The 22,105-nt window shown below is 33.9% G+C and overlaps 1 long non-coding RNA gene across 1 annotated transcript in view; it reads left to right on the top strand.

Moving 5' to 3' along the window:
- Window positions 1–20,545, top strand: part of LOC117151387 — a 33,652-nt gene extending 13,107 nt beyond the window's left edge. Inside the window, exons 2-5 of the long non-coding RNA XR_004461273.1 lie at window positions 1,835–1,954; window positions 5,012–5,016; window positions 8,569–8,575; window positions 20,534–20,545. This is a non-coding gene — a long non-coding RNA (uncharacterized LOC117151387). The remainder of the gene's footprint in view (window positions 1–1,834; window positions 1,955–5,011; window positions 5,017–8,568; window positions 8,576–20,533) is intronic.
- The last annotated feature ends 1,560 nt before the right edge of the window (window positions 20,546–22,105 follow it).

The raw sequence follows: 22,105 nt of genomic DNA, 5'->3' as shown, positions 1-22,105 counted from the left end.
TGTGTGTGTTTTTATTTATAATTAGTATTATATTATAGTATTATAATTATAAAAGTTGTTTCTATATATATTGGCTTGTCCGAAAAGTTTCTTTCGTTTTATAAGGAAATGATAGACGCACAATATTCTTTGTTTTATATAGTTTATTGAATTATGCACGAACATAATAATAGAATTAGAACTAAATGGATCATACCTAATCGAATGAAATAATACAAAAGAGAAATTGTTATTCGTCAATTATCGCCTTATGAAACGAAAGAAACTTTTCGGACAACCTAATATATTTTCGCCTCTGTATTTTCTCCAGAATATCCTGAACCACAGGGTGCCGCGACTACGTACAGGCGGCCCTGAGCAACGGTCCGCTCTACAACGCTAACTATCGAGAGGGCAAGGCATAGACGCGTGTTTCCTACGCTTCGCGTTATGCGGGCGTAACGATCGAACGAGCGTTTCATTTTGAAAGGGGCGAAGTAGTAAAACGAAGCAAAGAAAGGGGCAGACGCATGCCGGCTTGCACATGAGTCACCGATTTACCGAATGATCAATGAACTAAGCATGGCCCCTCCTTGCACTCGGAATGCACACGAAACACGCACTGACAATGCATGGAGAAACTAAGAGAAAGAGAACCGAGAGACAGTGATTATTCGAGAGAATGGTGCAGTGCGAGACAGAGAAGAAAAGAGGCTCATCAAAATGCTATTAGCGACCATTTGCCCCTTTGCTCGTTGAAATTGAAAGCATATGTATCCTCCCTGCTGGCGATTGTTCTTGGAAACGCGTGTCCCTACGTGTGTGACGTTGCTCTATTCATTATCAATAAAAGAGCAAGACAGCACATTGAGCAAGCTGTCCGAGAGTGGCAGTGGATGAGAGAGATCAAACGGATAGAGAGGTATGCGCGTATTCGAGGCAGTAGTTGATTCGTGGAAAAAATTTTGTTGGAAAATTCTCGAGTACACAGGGCGTCTGTGGAGAGAACGAAACGCGATAAATGGAAATGTAGCGAGATATGAGCTGGAAGACAATTCGAATCGTGTTGTTGCCTCGGAGTATCAATATCGTTAGGAAACACGCGATGTAATAATAAATAAACTCCGGACGAAACAATGTTGCCGCTACGTGCAACCGTCGGACGAAGATATTTTGAATTTTCCGGCTCTCCCCGACCAGTATAAATAAACGAACGCGATCTTATTAGCGATCTTATTAGCGATCTATTCTAGCGAATTCGTTAGTACGAACATTCTATGTATTTGTTAAATATTTGTGACGGCACGTGTCACGGAACTTCCCAACGGCTTCGTCATACAAAGCGCTACGCCGTGAAAGTGCGACACCGACGTGTCCAATGTGCCATCGATATCTTCACGTTTCTTCCGCCGAATTCTCAGAAGGGCATACACGCGCCAACCGTTGCGACACATCTAACGAACGCACGCTAGTGGGAATATCGATGGGCAACGAAGGGAAGAATCCGTTCGATCTGGAACAAAAAGGACATTCTACCCCGAGCCGTGACGCGCGAATGGTGAAGAGAAACGAGTCGGCTATTTTCCGCAGATCGGTCGATCGTCGCTGTTGTCAATCGTCTTCAAGCGTCAACCGTAGTTAATTGTTAATTGTCATTCAACCGTTGTTAATCGTTCATTGCTATCGAGTGATAGAATCTAATAAACGTTATTGGTTGTTGAACGTATTTGAGTGTACCTTCGGTACCTATTACGTCATACCACCTGATATTTTAAAATATATTTGACGGTTTTCAACGTCGAGTTATCCCATTGTAAAATTCTTCCAAATACAAATTGCAGACGTATTTCTTGAGATCCTCTTTAACCGTTTTAGCGCTACGCAGCGCGATCACGCTGTTCACGTACTGTGGTGAAACTGTGTCGCGATGTTTGGTCACAATCGTCAATTCGCAACGCGCTCGGTTCCGAAAGTAGTTCGTAATTCTGTTTTTTCTTTTAAATCGTAAACCACCTGCATAAACGAAAAGAATTTCTCGCAAATAAATGAACGAAACGCTGTCACGCTGCATGGTACAATCCGACACGGATTCTTGAAAACCTCTGGCACTAAAACGGTTAATGAGAGACAGGCGGCGAAAACGTGATCATACAGTTTTTCTACCCGTGTTGAATTCCTGCACCCATTGTCTTATGAATGATTCAACCGTAACTGCTAATTTCTTCTGCGTGAATGTTTTCAGCATTTTAACACTGGAACTACCGATAGTTAACACGAAGCTATTTCTACCAAAAGCAGTGAAAATGACTGATCTTTAAAAAATACGTAATAATAGAATATTTGTATATTTATTGATTTATTACTTTCTTACAGAAGCAATTCCATGTTATGTAGTAGATTTTTGGTATTATTGATCCATCTGGGACCATAATCTCTAAACGAGAGTCGACACGTTTATAAAATTGTAGAACCAGTCCTTTTCACTGCTATGGTATTTCCAGTGTCAGCATCTAGCGATCGATCCGGAATTTTTCTAACATCTGATATCGTCATATCGAACGATACGCGGTAAAAATTTGAAAAACGCGTGGCAAGTTGTAGAAGACGAGGAAATTGGTTAATTGGAGTTCGATAAACAGATTGCAGCACCCTTTTACACTTAGACAAATACCAGTCATTTTGACTGCTATTGGTATAAGTAGCCTTGATACAAAATTATTTTCAGTTTGAATACATAAAAAACAAAATAAAATTCATTATATTATTCTTTCAATTATCGTTGCGAAAGGCATTACATCATCGCGGAAAAAAATATAACGTGAAGAAGAAATTTTAAAATAAAATTGTAAAACCAGTCAATTTGACTGGTGTGATAGTTCTAGTGATAATGAGTAGATGAAGCTCCTTAAGATCATTTGTTTCAAACAGTCGTTGCCATTTGTATAACTTTTCTACCTATATACTTAGGGAATTCTTAAATTCTATCTAGTTAAATATACGTTTCTAAGCGGCGTATAGTATATCTTACAGTATGTAAAGATATACTAACAAAAGATCACTGGGTGGAGCACTTTTTTAAACGATGGATTTGTTCTTTCGTTTCATTAATTTCGTTTGAAAAGCTCGTCGCCTTCAAAAAAATTAGGGCTAACTTGAGGAAAATAATAGGAGAAGGTAAAAAGCAGTCATGGCTGGACTTCGTATCTTTATTTAATGATTCAACTTCGAATAAAAGTCTTTGAAAAACGAATTGAAACCTATACAAGCAAATAGTTACAAGAATAACATCAGCCTTCTAACTAAACAAAGTAAGTCAACCACTGCTGATCCCGCGGAAATTGGAAACTTATAAAATCTTATAGCTTACAAATCCATAAAGACTCGACGTATAAAAGTAAGGGCAATACCGTATTATCACGATCTTTAGAAACAGAGAATCGAATTCCACAAGAATTTCCCACAAGAATCTTATATAAATAAGAAATATCTTCTTATTTATTAATATTATATTTAATCATATGTGATAAATATGTATATACATTTTTGTGTATTTAATTATTCGATTGTATAAGGAGCCTCCTAGTGGCGCTTAAGAATTTGGAGAACAGTATTCACTGACGATCTAGGTAGCTTAATTGAGAAAGTAACCACAAAATCGCGCGGTAAGAACCAAAACATCGACACCTCTGGTCAGTGCGCGCAACTTAACCTCCAAAGAATGTAACAGTGTACGCCCATGGTAACTCTGCGAGAAAAATTGGTGGTCTCCGTGATAGGGATACTCTCTACTACAAGAGAAAAATAAAAAGAAAAAATGTCGTGTACAAAGGTGCAGGAAATCGACGAGTCTCGCCCACCGCGCCGCACGAGAACCATAAAATGGCGCCGTGCTGCACACGAAGTGCAAGCAAAACTGCGCTAAAAACAAACACAACAACCAAGGGCAGTAAAAGCAACATCCAACAGCTTGACAGGAAATATTATAATATTAGAATAAAGCTCTTAAAGAATTGGACGAAGACATCACCAACCTAAAATATCACAACTTAACATAAATGAGAGAGAAAAGATTCCTACCCTACCGACGGCGAGAAAATCAGAGAAACACCAACTACATTTATCAATCAATAAGAAAAGAATGAAAACATGGAAAGAAGATGGCTCCAACTAAAATGTTCATTAAGTCAAACGAAAATGAGAAACGCAACAATGATAGAACCGGTAAAACTAAATAACCAAGTTAGCCATCTACGAAACGAAGAATCAAAAACGTAAATTCAGCAAGCAAACGAAGTGAAAGCGGAAAAGTAGAGAGAAGCTAACTTCAATCACAACTGTTAAACACCACATTCAACAAGTAAAAAAAAAATGAAACCGTCACCAATATACAGCTAATAAATGAATAACGCAAACTCGACACATCTCGCGCCATAACCGACTTTACCCTCAAAGACACAGGGGATGGCAATACACAAATAAACACTCAATCACTCAATGTATCAAATACTACATACTATATATACAAATACTACACATATTCGCGCCAAAAAACATAAGACCAAAATCACTCGTTACAAGAAATCCTGTCAGATATAATCAACATAAAAATAGCAAATTTAAAAATCACAAAAATAACAAAAATAAAGTTCAACGCCAATCCAGGGGCATCAGAATACTTCTTTATGCAACACTCAGTTCCAAGCATAACCAACAATTTAACAAAAATCAAAGCAATTGCATATCAAACAGTAACATGGGAACCATACATGGAAAGCAGATATTGCTGGTCCGCAACTGCCAAAACTGCAAACTCCGTGCAGCAAAAACTGAAAACTAAGATACAGATATGTAATAAAATGTCTCGATCAACATTTACCTGAACAATGCAATAGAACAGAAAATGAAGATAACAGACTAGGCTGCATCAATTGCAGCGAATATAGCATCCAGCAAACTACAAAATATGCACGTTCTTAAAATTTGCACGAGCAACAATAAACGGAAAACATAGTTGAGAAAGAGCAAAGGTTAGACACAGTCCACAGGAGATCCAAGTATGTAAACCCACAGATCACAGCTCGCCATCAAACTGGACAAACCCCACTACCATGCAGCACAACCACACCGAAATTACGCTCGTTACACAATGAAGACCGAGATAACAAATATACACAATACAAATCTACCGAAGTGCGAAGAAACAACACAACCGGACATAAAATACTTGCTCGAAGGCTTCAAAAACAAAGTAATAGATTCCTTCTCCCGGCAGCCTATAAAGAAAACACATACCAGGACCAATGAAAATCAATTTAGCAGTACGAGCCCTAAACATTTTATAGAATTAAAAATCAGACACCTAAATATAATCCAACATAGCCAACTTAAAATCAATTATAAGGAGCATAAGGAGATACAACCTAAAAAAGTTGCTAGATTAAAAGAAACCAGACATACCCCTACTCTGCGAAACTAAACTAAATAACACACTAGCGCAGACTACAGTATATTAAGATCGAACAGATCGAATGCCAAACAAGGAGGTATTAGCAATCCTAATCGAGAAACACATACCATACGTATAAATACAGCCCACCGCAATAAAAAGAAACAAGATATTCGAAACCGTGATACTAAAGACCACACGGAAAGCAACAACACTACATCATCAGTGCCTATACACATATACAACAATAAGGTTCAAATAGTAAAAAAGACGAATTTCGGTGTACTAGGATCTAAAATTCAACGAGTAACTATTATATCCTTGCAGCAGGAAGACACAGCAGCGAATCTCAGAGGCGGTTTCACTCGCAGTTGGGCAAGCGAAAGATAAATACACTATAAATTAAAGATATGTATATATGTATGTAAATATGTATCATTTCCAAGCGCGGGCTCCTTTCTGGACATTTGAACAGCAGACAACAGAATATATCTAGCACGGACAATAAACGGTAAGCTACAAACCGCAAATTACAACAGCGATCACAAAGTAATAGAAATTATAGCAGCAACAGCGTCAAACACAATCAGGCTGCAATACAAGAAGGCTGACTGGACCAAGTTCGAAAAACAAATGGCCAATTAACTAACAGACATTAACAACTTAATATATTCCGCCGCACAGAAAATCGTACGAAAAAAACACTATGGGATATAACTTTAAAAAGTATATAAACAGGAGGATATAAAAAGTAATCGTAGCTAATCGCGTAACTCGACAAATCCCGCAAATACAGATGCCCCACAGCATACTGAAAAGAGTCAAAAAGAAATTCGTAAAGAATTCAGAAAATCCGCCAATCAATACCAGCAAGAGAAGCAAAAGCTCATCAAAAAGTCATCGATATTCACATACATACATACACATGCAATAAAAAGTGAAGAAACGCAAGAAAGCTACGAAAAGATTATTTCGATTTATACTCGAAGGATTGATTAAGCTCTCGTTTTATGGAGTAATGCGTAATAATATCAATTAATGTATAATCGAATGACAAATTATATTTATCGCGTTGAATAGCTCTTTTAAGTTCTCGCTTTCGTTGCCAAAATAATACTAGCCTTGCAAGGCAGTTCTAACCATTTTAAACACACCTGGTGTGCAACCTATTTGTTTTCTCAATAGGCACGCCCAACCGTACATTTTAAAGGAAATATCTTATATAATAATAGTTAATTAAACTAAGAAATATCTTATATAATTATATAATTATACAGGGTGGTTGGTAACTGGTGGTGCAAGCGGAAAGGGGGTGATTCTACGCGAAAAGAGAAGTCGAAAATATAGAATAGAAGTGTTTTTTTTTTTTTTAATTTTTCCATCGAGACAACGATCTACAGTGAGATCCGTTATAACGAGACGCGATAAAGTGCAAAACCTCGAACGAGAAATTTGTATTCTATATTTTCGACTTCCTTTTTCGCGTGGAATCACCCCCTTTCCGCTTGTACCGCCAGTTACCAATCACCCTGTATAATAATATTATATAAGATAATATTTTAGATACTGTGGTTGTTCCTGACTAATTTCGAGCTATACCAAAAACGAAGGCGTTTGGCGAAGGATATTGTAAATATATTTTCGGAATGAAATCTCCACTGCTACCTTGTTAAGTAACACGTTTTGGTAGTTTCAGGAAGTTGGTAAGAAGGTAAAACTATTCTGAAAAGATAGAACCATTTCGACAGCCAAAAACAATTAGGAGAATTCTATAAACATAAAGTTAGAGTTAAATATAGATTAAGTATAGGTTTAACTTATTCTGCTGTCGATTTTTTTTAGCCTTTTCATTTCTAGTTCTTTGAACGTTTTCATTTCCTTTATTTTTGTATCTTTTGTTACTTTCTCAATTTTTTTATTTAGTTCCAACGCGAGTGATTTGGATGTGAAATTTGTGTAGTGCTTATTGTGTGTATTCTGCTTATACTGCGTTTCGTTATATAGAACATTTACTAATAATACTAAATATAAAACGATTGCCATTTCCTTGTGTGATTTGACTGTGGACATCCGCGGATGGGACAATCGTGATGTGCGAACTTTGCATAAACATTGTTAATATATGCTTTTGTTTACTAATTATTTATGGAAGCAAAAGATTAGAGGAAACATTAATCCCCTCTAATCGGAAATCCCATAGCAGATTTTCGATATGCCGTTATGGATTTCAATCAGTAAGCAGGTTTAATGTTCAATCTACGAATTTTCGTTGCCGCAAGAACGTTTTCGCGCAGGATGGTGTACGTTTCGTTCGATTTGAAAATCTCTGTGCATCCCTCTGCTCAAGGTGACCTACTTTTATCCGCGTAAAGAGATTCGCTCTCGCACAAGGACATTTCAATCGATTTTTAATTGTGGATAAGTAAAAACGAAGCTGCAGACGCAATTTTTTTTATTCCTGATCTTTGTCTAATTTTAACTTCAAAAATCACCCCTTAAATCTTTTTACACCTGTAGCTGAATATCTTGTATGTAGAAAAAAGAATATCTTGTATTGCGCTATGTGCTACCTATCGTGTCAATAATTACGCAGCCGCAATGTGGTTCAACTTGAACATAGCCGGTTGGAAAATAATCAAAAAGTTCGAAAGAGCTTGCCCCAGATATTCCATTGAGAAACGCCGATCAGCGAGAACTCTCTTAAATACATAAGCAACAAAAAGACACATAAAGAAGCAGAGATGCCAAGAATAAACAACCACGCCATTGGAGTAACAAGAAAATACAATAATCTACAGTCTCGCAGAAATAGACACCGCATACCTAAACAAATCCCTCGCCATAGGCTACATAATAGCTCAAGAATACACCAAACCAAATCCTATGCAACTGATACCAGACACAGACAACATTCCAATCCTGTACCACTGACCAAGAAGCCACGGAGGCAAAAGAAACCAGACAAAGAAAGGAACCAAACTTTTCACACACTTACTGTTACGTCCGATGACCCTTTACGTTCGAGGCGGCCACCAGCTGTGTACATAGAATTAAGCGGATCGCGATAATCCTAAGGAACTGTCATAAATCGAGGCTTTTTGATTTATCGTCAAGGCCGTCAATTGGCATAAAATATCTTCGAGTCGAGAGGTTCCTTATGGCTATCGCCCCATCAGGTAAAAATTGGAGAAACGTGGATCTTCCCATGTTTCCCGGGATTCCACGCGCAAGCGATCAGCAGTGGGGCGATCACCACCAAGTAAGAGTTTTCCTTTGCGATAGCATCGTCACCGGACTTCACTGGTTCATCGACTTTAGAACAGTCAACGTCTCTTTACTGGGTTTCCACCCTTCGATCAGTCACCTTACGCACCAGCGTAACTGGCTTCTCTACAAAGTTGTTGGAAATATATAATATCTTTGAATTGTTAATCAAGCATTCTACTTATTAAGCTACTTCTATTATCCTAATAGAAATAGGGGATCGATCAGTTCGTGGCGTCGATTGTCTAATCGTAACGGAAATTTGCGACTCCCGTTGACGCGCTTCGCAAAGACACCTACAGTTATTTAAATATTTCAGAGAAACGCCAACATGTAACAGAGGAGATACTCACAGGACACACGAAGGATACTGATGGCTCACGAAAGAGAACAAATAAATACAACACATATGGAAACGAGACGAAAGAAGTCAGGAGACAAAGATGCAACAATCACCACAAGCCAGGGGAGAAGACGCAACAAAAAGGCACATAACGATGAAAACTAAATACATCACGTCGTCAATAACGTGCAATATATAAATATGTAAATAAACCTTAAAAATATAGTCTTAAAATATAATCTAGGATAGAGCTTAGGCTAATCCAACAGAGTAATTTAATGATTTTTGTTATATACTATTATATATTTTTCCATAAGAGTCTCTGACATAAAAGACGAGACAAAATGGCAACTTGTATACAAATACTATTTGTTAAAATACGAACACAATTATACAACACACACAACACACACCGAGATCTATATGAAATGTTTAAACCGAATATGTATAAGGATCAATAAGTATAAACAGTTAGGGTCTCACCTATTCATTTATTGATGCAACCAAAGGCTGATACCCGATGATAAATAATCGTTAAAGAAAGAAAGATTACGATGTAACCACTCGACAAGTGGAAGTTCTGGGTTCAAATCCCGCTCCAGCAACCCAATCGGCCGATTTTATTTTTTTTTTTTCCTACAATATCAATAGTTATGGTACTGTACCTATTTCTGTTTAATTTTATGTAGAAGTGTATGGGTACGTGTATGTTCAGAATCGGGACGAGTAGGATAATAATGGTAGATAGCAACCGTTCTCGATGAATTTTTTTGTTTAACAGATATTTTATCCTTTGGCCATAATAGAAAGTTTGTACAAATGCTTCTTAAAGTGAAATTTACTTTGGTATATTTTATGATCAAAAAAAAAAAGAAAAAAGTAAGTTATATAATAATCATGGTTTTAATATATCCAAAAGTACTTGAAGTGTTTGTGTTTTGATTATAATACATTATTATAAGAGAAAATGAAATGCAAATTGGTGAAAAATGAAATGTAAGGTTCTTGATTGGTAGATTTTATTATTATTTATTACAATTTGTTACATATTATAATTTTATTATAATCATAATTATAATTAGTTATAATTTTATAATTTATTTATACATATTATAATTTATAATTAAACTACAAAATGGCTTCGATCGTTTCTTCAGATGCCACGAACGAAACTGAATAAAGAAAAGGAAGGTTTAAGAAAGAATTATTTTGGAGAAGATACGATACAAGCTATTAAGGCTGTCAAATTAAAAAAGTTTGGCCACTTTAAAACAGCAAAAGTATTTAACATGTCACGATCAACAATCATGTCATAATCCCATATATGTGCTCTAAAGTTAATAAAAGTATCAGTACTAAGAATATAGCTTGAAAGAATTTTAGGAGATGACTTCGAAACTCAATTACTTAATTACATCTTGAAAATGAAATAAAAATTCCATGGAACAACTAATAACATATCAAATTAATAGACCATTGACTATCGATTACAAATGATATCAAGTATCCTTCTCAGAATAACACGGCTGGAAGAGGCTCAATAGACTGTTTTTTGACCCGTCATTAAGATAAGATTTCACTGAAGATATTAAACAGACCCTTCAGCTGCCAGAACTATCAGCTTCAGTAGAGAAAATGTAAATGCTTTTTTGCTACTATTGATTAAGAGTATGACAAATATTGTTATACTCTTGATTGAATTTACAATGTTAATGGGACAATGCTTACCGTTGTACAGTTAAAAATACCAAAAGTTGTTGTCCTAAAGGAAAAGGGCAAACGAACAGCAGCAAAATCTGGTGCATTGGTAATGGTTGTGTACTGTTGATTGCCTGAATGCAGCAGGAAATTTTGTGCCACCTGTAGTCACTTTTCCGAGGAAAAATGAAAATAGTGTACTTATGAGGAGGGTACCATGTATTTGGTTGGTAACTAAGTGATCGCGGATTTTGTCATTACCATCTAACGGTCACCTAACATATCACTTAGTTGCCAACTCAATAGATCGATCGGTACATATCATCCATCTGACTGAATTCAAGCACCACTCTTTACAAAGTGGTTGCCACACTTCGCTAATTTTATTAAACCTCTAGAAGAATCTTTTATCTTGTTGGATGGACATTACAGCCACATCCATAATGTAAGTATAATTGAATTGGCCAAAAAGAATTTTGTATCAATCGTATACCTACCATCACATTCTACACAGAAACTTCAGCTTTTTAATAAAACTTTCATAAGGCCATAGAGAACTTACTCTGTGGTAAGTTTTGAAGAGATGCGATTATTTCTGCGTCAAAAACAAAAAACATCGAGGCCTTTTGATATTTGATCGAGGCAGAACTATTAGAGAAGACGTACATAAAAGTACAAAGAGCTGAAATAGCAATAAACTGAACCCGAGCGACTGGAATTTATCCACTGAACAAAGAAACTTTTCCAAAAGCAGATTTTACTGCATTAACTGGAAATGCAGCTTCTTTGACTGACGAAGGAAGGCAATTTGCATCTGAAAATAATAGATAGAATATTAAACTATCCTAACTCCATCAACAACTGTAGCTGATTCGATGTCACAGAGTTCTTCTTCAGGCACTTCCAATATTCAGGTTCTTCGAGACACCAGCCTAATATCAAGCATTTCGATCGAAAGTCCTGATCACATATCGCCAATCCCATCTATTAACACGTTGGTCGTCCAGCGTGGTTCGGCTAAGTTTCTTGCGGGCCCAAATCCGAGCGTTGGTACGCAGAACGTAAATAGATGCGACAAGCGGGTATTCGTTGTTTATCGCCTTCGATTCATTGTAAAGGAAAGATTATTTAGTTCTGAAATGGAGAAAGCGATAAGCTTTCCAGCTAGAGTATTCCGAGGGATCTCGTGGCAGATATCTCAGATCTTTCATTTGGTCGAAAAGCATACTTGTGAGACGTACATCAGTGATTTTTTCATCCTGAAAATGTTCAGTAAACAGCGTGAAAATATATTTGAAAGTGAGGAGAGTAGCGATGACGAAGTCTACAATTATTGTTCGAAGTGCCCAAAATCGGCCCAAATACGTTTGGAACGTTTAAACAAATACCATGCGATATAGCATAATGTAATATTTTATCCAGAATACGAATTAATAGAAAGTACGGTATAATATGTTTTTAATATTTTCATGTTGTATATCCTATATATAATATCCTATATGAGGTGAAATGGTGTGATAGGCACTGAAGTACACTCGGTGACGTTTAACCACTAACGTTTATTAAACAAATAACAACAACGTACAGTCTGCAATTAACATCGGTTAATTGTTAACGTCGATACGCAATAGCGTCGCTCGGTCGGTTTCTCGGTGAAAACGTGGCCGTTTCTTTCGACTTTCTCGTCACGCGGTTCGGGGCCGAATGTCTTATTTTTTTCAGTAAACAGCGTGAAAATATATTTGAAAGTGAGGAGAGTAGCGATGACGAAGTCTACAATTATTGTTCGAAGTGCCCAAAATCGGCCCAAATACGTTTGGAACGTTTAAACAAATACCATGCGATATAGCATAATGTAATATTTTATCCAGAATACGAATTAATAGAAAGTACGGTATAATATGTTTTTAATATTTTCATGTTGTATATCCTATATATAATATCCTATATTTAATTAACTCGAACGAGAAGAGCGTCATCCATACTTGGGTGACGGGGCTTCCACGGAAGTATACCCGTCACATAAATACGGGTGACACGACGACCAACGTGTTAATTAACTCGAACAAGAAGAGCGTCGCTCATATTTGGGTGACACCCCCCCCCCTCTCCAACGGAAGTATACCCGTCACATAGATATGGGTGACGTGACGACCAACGTGTTAAACCCAGGGCTATGAATCGATACCGTAAAGCCGGAAGTTCTGCATTATTAACGATATCATCGTATAAAGATAATTGTCTCTGCGACATCTCGAAAGAAACTGCATTGCTTAGTAAAAGAAACAGGAAATCAATAACGACACCAATTAAAGTAGATGGTTTGGCTAATACCCAACCAGACAAGTGAAATAGTCGATCAGAATCAAATGATGCAATGTGCATATTTTACAAGAAAATATTTTCTGAAGATGATAAAAACGAATTGATTGCGGAAGAAGCATTGGACGCGCATGCAAACTATGTTATGCAGATAAAAGACGTTGAATGGACCGGTGAAAGACACGAGAGAATTTAAAGAAAACAACAACTTATTGTCCAAATTGTCTGCCGACCAACCTCAGCTTCGTATAGAATATTTTAAAGTTTTACATTCTAAATAATTCTCTTAATAAACAATTCTCTTTTATAACAATTCAATAGTTTTATCACTTCCTGTGCAATATCTTTTCAAATATCTACGACGATCGTTCGCAAGTAGTGAAATAATCGTCAGCCGAATATGGGTGACACTGTCGGATCAGAAACCATTTCACCTTTGATGTCGACCGAACGTGGGTGACGCGACAGTCAACGCGCTAGTTCTGCGTTAAGCCTCGGTGACAGAGAACAATCACAGTTGTCAAGACGACCAAAGCTGTAGGCAACCGCGCCTAGTGACGCTTAAGAGTTTGAAAGAAAGCTGGGTAGCTCAAATGGCAGGTTAATGATAAAACAAAACAGTATTGCCTATTATTATTGTATAGTTCACAGATTTATATAAAAAAAGCCTAAATTACACGGAAGTAACTATACGCATTAGGTTATACTTAATCTTAAGTTATAGGTAAGTTTCGAAAATATTGGGTTGGCAACTAAGTGATTGCGGATTTTGTCATTAGGTGGTAATGATAAAATTCATAAAACATAATTTAAATAGTGTATAAAGCTCTAATTGTATAAAAATTTCTTGAAACGATGAATATTGTTGCTAAATAAATATTGTTGCTGAATTTGCTACAGGAAAAGTAAATCATATCTGTAAATGTATCGGATAGGTTTAATATTCGATTAATTGGATCGCTTAAATCGTATTTAGATCTTAGCATAGCCTAATGAAATATTTTTATAATTTATAAAATATTTATTCTACAAATTTTTGAAAGGACGTAATAAATAAACTGTAATAATCGAGGAAATGAGATTTGATTATTTATAATTTTCATATTAAACATATTTTAGCAATGATCGGTATCATTGAGGTTATCAAAAAAATGTTTGAACTAAAATTATTTGGTTCATCGTTCATTCAGGGGAACGTCATGCGCAAAATATTTTTTGCGGGTAGAGCAGTAGGGAAGATTTTAAGGGATTTCACTTTTTCAAATGGAACCTATTATTATGTATTAACCTAATTATGTTAAAAAACTATTAATTTAGCAGATATTTTAATTGTAATTTGTTAAATTTAACGTACCAAAGATAAGGTAAGATGCGAAGCCGTATTATGTTTATGTTGTTTTTGTCTTAACAATTTAGTTAAATTGGACAAATTAAAGCTTACAATGGCGAAATGCAATTTGTTCTTATTAGAAGAAAGGTGATTCAAAGAAAGAATTTTGAACGTAAATAAGAAAGTAACAAGTTTGGTATCTATATAAACTCCATATAAATATAAAAACAAATAAATAAAATAGATTGCGTCTCAATTACGTTTAATAAACTATATTATTATATTAATATACATATAAAACGACTTTTTCCTAATGGAAGCAATTATTAACCTATAATAATTAACCAATTATTAGAATAAATATTATATATATCACATAATTTATATAATTGTTATACAATTATGTTTCTAAATTTTTTGTACCATAATATATGCAAATAATTTTTACATTTTTCTTTCTTAAATTTACTGAGTGCAAAATCACGAAAAACATTATTCTAAGAGAAAAATTAGTAATTTCTAAAAATATTAGACCTAACCCCTTAAGTACAATTTACTGTATCGATTCACAGAATTCTACAAAATTCGAGACCAACGTAGCACAGATTTCTCAACGTTTTACAAAGTTTTATGCTATTCAGAGGATACTTACGCAATTCAATTAATGCTATTCACTAGAAAACTTGCTGAATATTACGATACTGGCGAATAGAGGAACAGTGTTTAATCTTTTTGCATACGTAAACGCAAGAAAAATAGTAAACAAAACATCTAATGAGCTGAAATCTTTCCTTCTTTATATTAATCTTATATATCTTCTTCTTTATGTTCTTCTTATTATTTATATAATCCTAAAACGCGTTATATATTTTCTTTATATGTATTTTTATTAAATTAAAGACATTAAATTTAATTAAAATCCTGTATTTTATAAACTTTCTCACTAACTTTTAAAAACTCTATTACAATTAATAATAATAAAAATCTCTGATATCTTTTTTCTATTTAAATAATGTATTATAATTTAAATAGAAAAAACATAATGAACCCATTTTTAGTGTCTTCCTACCTTTAAGCAAGAAAGTATTTTATATGAAATAGTTGAAAAAAGATGTTGACATTTAATATTATTCAATATTTTTCAAGAGCTTAAGAAAGACAAATAAAGAGATAATATTGATGATATGGAATTAGTTGACGTACTGAATTTTAAAATTACATACGTCGTATCATTTTTCATAGCTTATTATAAAGATCTAGAAATTTGAATTTAAATAAAACATCTACCATTATATAAATTTTCAGAAACCAGGGTCGTCATTTGATCATACAGTTGAGTATATTGCGTTTAGTTTATCGTAGAAAATTGTAGATACGGCAATTTTTATGTCGACTCGTCGTGGAGATAGAAAGAGAGAGAGAGAGAGAGAGAGAGAGAGAGAGAGAGAGAGAGAGAGAGAGAGAGAGAGAGAGAGAGAGAGAGAGAGAGAGAGAGAGAGAGAGAGAGAGAGAGAGAGAGAGAGAGAGAGAGAGAGAGAGAGAGAGAGAGAGAGAGAGAGAGAGAGAGAGAGAGAGAGAGAGAGAGAGAGAGAGAGAGAGAGAGAGAGAGAGAGAGAGAGAGAGAGAGAGAGAGAGAGAGAGAGAGAGAGAGAGAGAGAGAGAGAGAGAGAGAGAGAGAGAGAGAGAGAGAGAGAAAGATAGAGAGAAGTGTCCCTATCAATATTCACCGCGAGACCTTGGGAAACACGGTGGAACGTTCTTTGGTCGTGTCCAGAGGTAAAAGTAATCGATCGCGACGCCTGCAGACTCGCGCAGCAGAACTGCAGACCTGCATGCCGGGCTGCATAAGAGTAGGCGTGACTCAAGCAGCTTTAAATCCAAACTACGCCAGTATATGCTGTAATCATGGAGAAAAGTGTTTCAGCGGTTCAGAAATCGAGTTCGTCGATCGAAGCTACAGCAGATTTTTTACATGTAGAAAGACTACGGTTAATTTCACATTTTTCAAGCTGTAGTTACCACTTTCGAATACTGATATCATCGTTAGTCGTCGTGAAATCACTAGTCTTTTTAATAGAACTATACACCATTTTCTAAACAGATGAATATTAATGGAATTTGTTAAAAGTTTTCAAAGACATTCGAAATGAAGTTTTCTTTAAAATGGCAGTTGGGAAATAAAAATATCCTGTTTCTCATTTAACGCTTTCAACACTGTAACTGATGTAGCCAAAGATTGATATTTTTCTTAAATAACAACTGATAAATAAACCAATTCTTTTAGTAATTTAACACCCTCTGGACTGTAATTAATTCAAACTCTGATATCAATTTGATCGTTGTAATATACAATTAATAATCCTTTCGGGTATCTGTAGCATCTTTAAAAACAATAGTGTTAATGGAGTTTATTGAAAGAAGTTAGGAGTAAAATTTTCTCTTAACATTAAGAATTAATTGAACTCTTTTTACATTGTTATTAATATTTTTTAAAAGCGATATCAATTTAATTGTAGTAAAATATAAATACTAGATCTTGTAGTTAACGTTTTGTAAAAAGATTAGTATTACATAATAATATTTTTAAAATTGATTCCAAGTGAAATTTAAGCAATAATATTACATAATAATAATAATGTAATAATAACGACATTATTATTATTATTCATAATAATAATATAAATATATTATAATAATAATACAGAAACAAATAGTACAAATATACCAATAAATTTATTGATTTCTTTTTTCTTTCGTCACTTGTATTGAAGTTATCTAACAGCTGTTGCGTAAACGAAAACTTCGGCTTTGGGTAAATTATATAAATCTTTTACCATTGATTTAACAAAAGTGTTCACAATTATTGGTTTATTTGAATTATTAAACTCAAAATTTGGTTCGATTTTTATCGATTGTTAAGTTTAAATCAATTTGAATACAAAATTCATATATGAAATTAACAAAAAATAGTGCAAGTAATTTATCATAAAAATCCTTTAATACCTTTAATACCTTGGAAATTTTATCCTATTTATAAGGCAGTAAAATTTCCTAAAGTATTATTCAGAAAAAACTATTAATAATTTGTTTTCATTAGTTTTGTAGTTCACTAGTTATTTTTCTTAAAATGTTAGATACACAATAGAGATGTAAAAAAAAAAAAAATAATTAATCATTCTATACACATGTTTCAAAGGCTGCACAACATTATACAAATGTTTTGTTTACAATTTCATAAATAATGATATAACAGATCAAATTACAAAGAGGATTTATCTTCATTTCAAGTTGTATACATGAAACGTCTCTCTTTTTCACTCGTTTTGTCACGCTTGACATAAATTATATTTCATAACCAACAACGTAACCAACGTCATAAGATTTTAACAAGTAAAATATATTGGAAATATAAATAGTATATATAAAATGTAATATAAACAAAAATATATAAAAAGAAAAATACAATGCTAGTTAAAATCACCGATGTATGCAAGAATTTAAAATATTACAATAAAATTCTGCAAAGTGTAAAAACTACACTGTTGTAAAAAATCAAAATTTCAGAGAAAGAACACGCCAAACCATATTATCCATTTTTTTTAAAAGATGCAACTTCAAATTTTTATATATTGTTACATTATCGATCAAATCATCTTACAAATATCCTTTCCTTTTTGGTTTTGGGACTAAACATACATTTTTCCAGCCTCTTCATAACGTTTGAAATACTGCTTGCCATAATATTCGCATATTACTTGTTTCAACAGTTATATCTTTGCCTTCTACGAAACTCTGTCAATCATATTTTTAAACCTGACTGATTCCTCCAATTTCTAACTATTTTAATTCTAACTATTTTAAACTAAATGACATTACCACCTAATGACAAGATCCGCAATCTCTTAGTTGCCAACCCAATAGTAACGAACAACGATAAACACATACACTAGGTATATGCATGCGCTAGACTTTCTTATAAAATGCTGAGTAAATTCGTAAAACATACGATGCCTTATTTAATTCTTTGGTAAAATAACTTTCCATTCTAAAGTATAAAACTAAATGATAAAAGATACTTGTATATTGAACTGTTTTTATAGAAACGTAATGTTTCAATTACTATAAAATCGATACAAGAAACAATTCTAGGACTGTCTCGGAAATAACAAAGTTTTGTAAATAATTAATCTAGAAACAATGTGCATAAGAACCAAAATAGAAATCCCTTACAAGATTTTATAGAAACAGAAATTCCTTACAAGAATTACTTAGAATAGAAGTTTATATAGAATATCGTAAAACCACTTTTTATATTTTAGAAAAAAGTTAAACAAACAGTATAAAAGTTTACAAAACAAGTCAATCTGTGCCAACACTTTCATTGATCATTATAAACGCATAACTAATCGTACGAAAGACATCTACCACGACATAAATATTATGGTTTATACAATATATCAAAATCCCCTTTTAGTCATAAAGTGACATTAAAATCAGGAAATCAACAAAAATGTACTTATCATGTTTTTCTCCTTCTTCTTTAATCTTCAAATTTCTTTCAAATTTTTCATAATATAAATTATAAATTATACAAGCTAATTTGCAATCTATGTATTTATAAATTTCTCATCATTTTTATCTTCAGTTAAGCTAATTCCAAAAGCTAATTTCCAGTTGTAATAGAAAATCGAGTCCCTAGCGAAACAACTTCTCGCTTTTTCTAATTAGATCGAACCCTTAATTCGTCTACCGAGGATCTCAAATAACAAGTCGGAGCAATTTCCAAACCCCTGGTGATCGCATCCGCAGCGACCAGCTCCAACTGGTTAGCTACAGTTACCTGATAGCGCAGCAACTTTCCTTGTAAATGCTTGTCAGCTTAAATTACCGTACAAAGATTAATTTCTCGAAACACGTGAATCGCCGTAGCCGTTGCGACATGCGGCAGAGAAATTTCACTTCTATTTCGGATTTGTGGCACACCCTTAGCCCCGACGTATTCAACGCATAGAGGGCGACCAAAGCGATCGGTTCGCATGTTTCGAATTCCGTACGAGATGTTCCGATGCGGCGAACACTCGCACCTCGTCAACGTCTAATTTTAACGATCGCGCAATTCGAAATTCCGTTTAATGTGCATGTGGTATGAGAGAAGAAAAGCAGAAAAAGCGCCTTCGCTTTTTATTTAACCGATTTTTATCGACAATCTGATAAAATAACGAATTGATATTAAAGTTATTATTCTATAGGAACCTTCAACTTTTTATACAGAAAAAATAAATAACATACGATAAAATATGATTTTTGTTGATTCGTTGATTTTTATGTCGCTCGATGGTTAAGAAGAAATATTTTAATATGAAAAAATGAAAAAAACGGGAATAACCTGATACAAGCTCTCTCTCTCTCTCTCTCTCTCTCTCTCTCTCTCTCTCTCTCTCTCTCTCTCTCTCTCTCTCTCTCTCTCTCTCTCTCTCTCTCTCTCTCTCTCTCTCTCTCTCTCTCTCTCTCTCTCTCTCTCTCTCTCTCTCTCTCTGCTAATGTTATTTATATTTTTTAAATGTTCAAGAGGGTGAAAAAATACGAGATTTAATCCCAGAATAAAATAAAAAGATAAAGATAAAATAAAAAGATAAAAGGAAATGTGACTTATGATGTTTTTTACTTGTGGCTTTCAAATATTAAGAATTGCGCTTCGTACGATGATATTCAAGATGGAAAATTTATGATATTATATTTGACAACATAGCCGTCTTTTGTTTAATTATTATAGAATTACTCAATGTGGTATTGACGCTAGAAACAGATACAGGTAAAACAGGTAAAAATTTAGTATGACTTTCCTTGTTGCATCTATATTTCTTTCATTTACAATAATTTACATACCATAATTTTCTACTAATTATTGTTATATATTTATTGGAAATTAATACCAGAAATATCACACGTATAATGATAATTTTCTTTTACTCTTTTTCTTTTACTTTTATAGGTAACATGTATACAATTAGTAATTAAAAATTAAAAAGTACAATTTTTGTAGTAGCCACATCCTTACTTTCATGACACAAATCTTTTAAATAGCGAAGCTATTTTAAGACATTGAATTATCATGAACATTAAATTATCCTTAAAACAATGTTTTCAAAAGTGATATCAGAAATATCGTAGAATTTACTAAATTAATTTTTTGAAAGTTATTTTATGCTTATAAATAATTAAGTAATTTTAAATACTTTTTTGTCAGAATTTTTCGATACATAATTTGAGTTTTATTACAGGAATCATTATATAATAATGTGCGATTAGAATGTCAAATGACCATTGTATCGCCAAGAGCGATCAACATTTTTCTTTCCAGGCTTTGTTTTCGAGAAAATCGACTTTGAATTTTCGCTCGGTGAGCGTGCACTTTATCGCGTCTCGTTATAACGGATCTCACTGTAGATCGTTGTCTCGATGGAAAAATTAAAAAAGAAAATTTTCGACTTCTTTTTTCGCCTAGAATCACTCCCTTTCCGCTTGTACCACCAGTTACCAACCACTCTGTATAATATAAAATATATGCAAATAAGTGATAGTCGATTTCTTATAATTGGTGTTGAATGTACTCTTTTTAAGTATATGTAGTCCCTTAATAGCAAATACTAAAGATTGATAACTTGTACCAATAATTACTATATTTGCACGAAAGATATGCATTACATTGAAGAAATTACAGTTTTTCAATTTGGCATGCATTTGACGTTAAAAGAATACAATGGAATACAAAGAACATTTGATATAATAATAATTTGAAAATTAAAGGATGGTATTTCATAAATAATACATTTTAGTTTCATGTATCTATCGTAATAAATCATTGGCATAAATATTTTTCATCGAAAAGTAACAGGAGAGCAGAGACGAAACCATACGAATCGAATATAATTTAATTTTGGACAGAACCTTCAAATTGTACGATTCATGTGTTTTTCATACACACAAGTATTAATTTCTATTTATTTTGGGAGAACTAAATTAAACAAGACATTTATAAATTGACAATTTTCAGTTGTTTAAAATTAATAGCATGTAATAGAGTCTGCTTGAAGTACTTAAAATTTATAACGAAAAAACACACATCTAACGAAGCCATAGGTTTTGAATTTTATAAAACTTCCGTTTCTTTCGAAACTGTCTATCAGTAAAAATACAGATTAGTCAGACTTTTCTATCTTTCTTATATGTTGTTATCATTTCCGATTTATAATTAACTGTTCATAACTAACAAAATTATTTTTTCTCACAGGCTGACAACAAACTCGATATTGAAAAGACTAACTACATATATTTTTTTTATATTCTAACTAATTAAGAATACATTTATCAGAAATGTATCATTCGATATCAATCGCGTTTTAAAATGCAATAAAAATCTCAACGTTCTTTCGCAGAGTCAAGAAACTGATTGTACCGTGTAGACTATTCTTCATAACCCTAACAGTGTTAAGCAACGCGAGCTGCATAATAAGGGCGACAATCTACGTTCCTGATTCGGGTCATACAAACCGCTATTAAATAAGCAATGCGAGTCAACGATGACTAGATCAACGTAATCAGTATTCATTGCCTATGTTTCAAAAGATATGACTATAACCAGCATAGAGTTATATAACAAACCCGACAAATTCGGAATTAAATTTTGGTTAGCATCCGATGTTCAAACAAAGTATGTTGTAAA

The sequence above is a fragment of the Bombus impatiens genome, unplaced genomic scaffold (assembly GCF_000188095.3).
Source record: "Bombus impatiens unplaced genomic scaffold, BIMP_2.2 scf_0182, whole genome shotgun sequence".
Classification (NCBI taxonomy): domain Eukaryota; kingdom Metazoa; phylum Arthropoda; class Insecta; order Hymenoptera; family Apidae; genus Bombus; species Bombus impatiens.
Note: the sequence above shows the minus strand (reverse complement) of the source record. Positions and strands in the feature narration are given on the sequence as shown.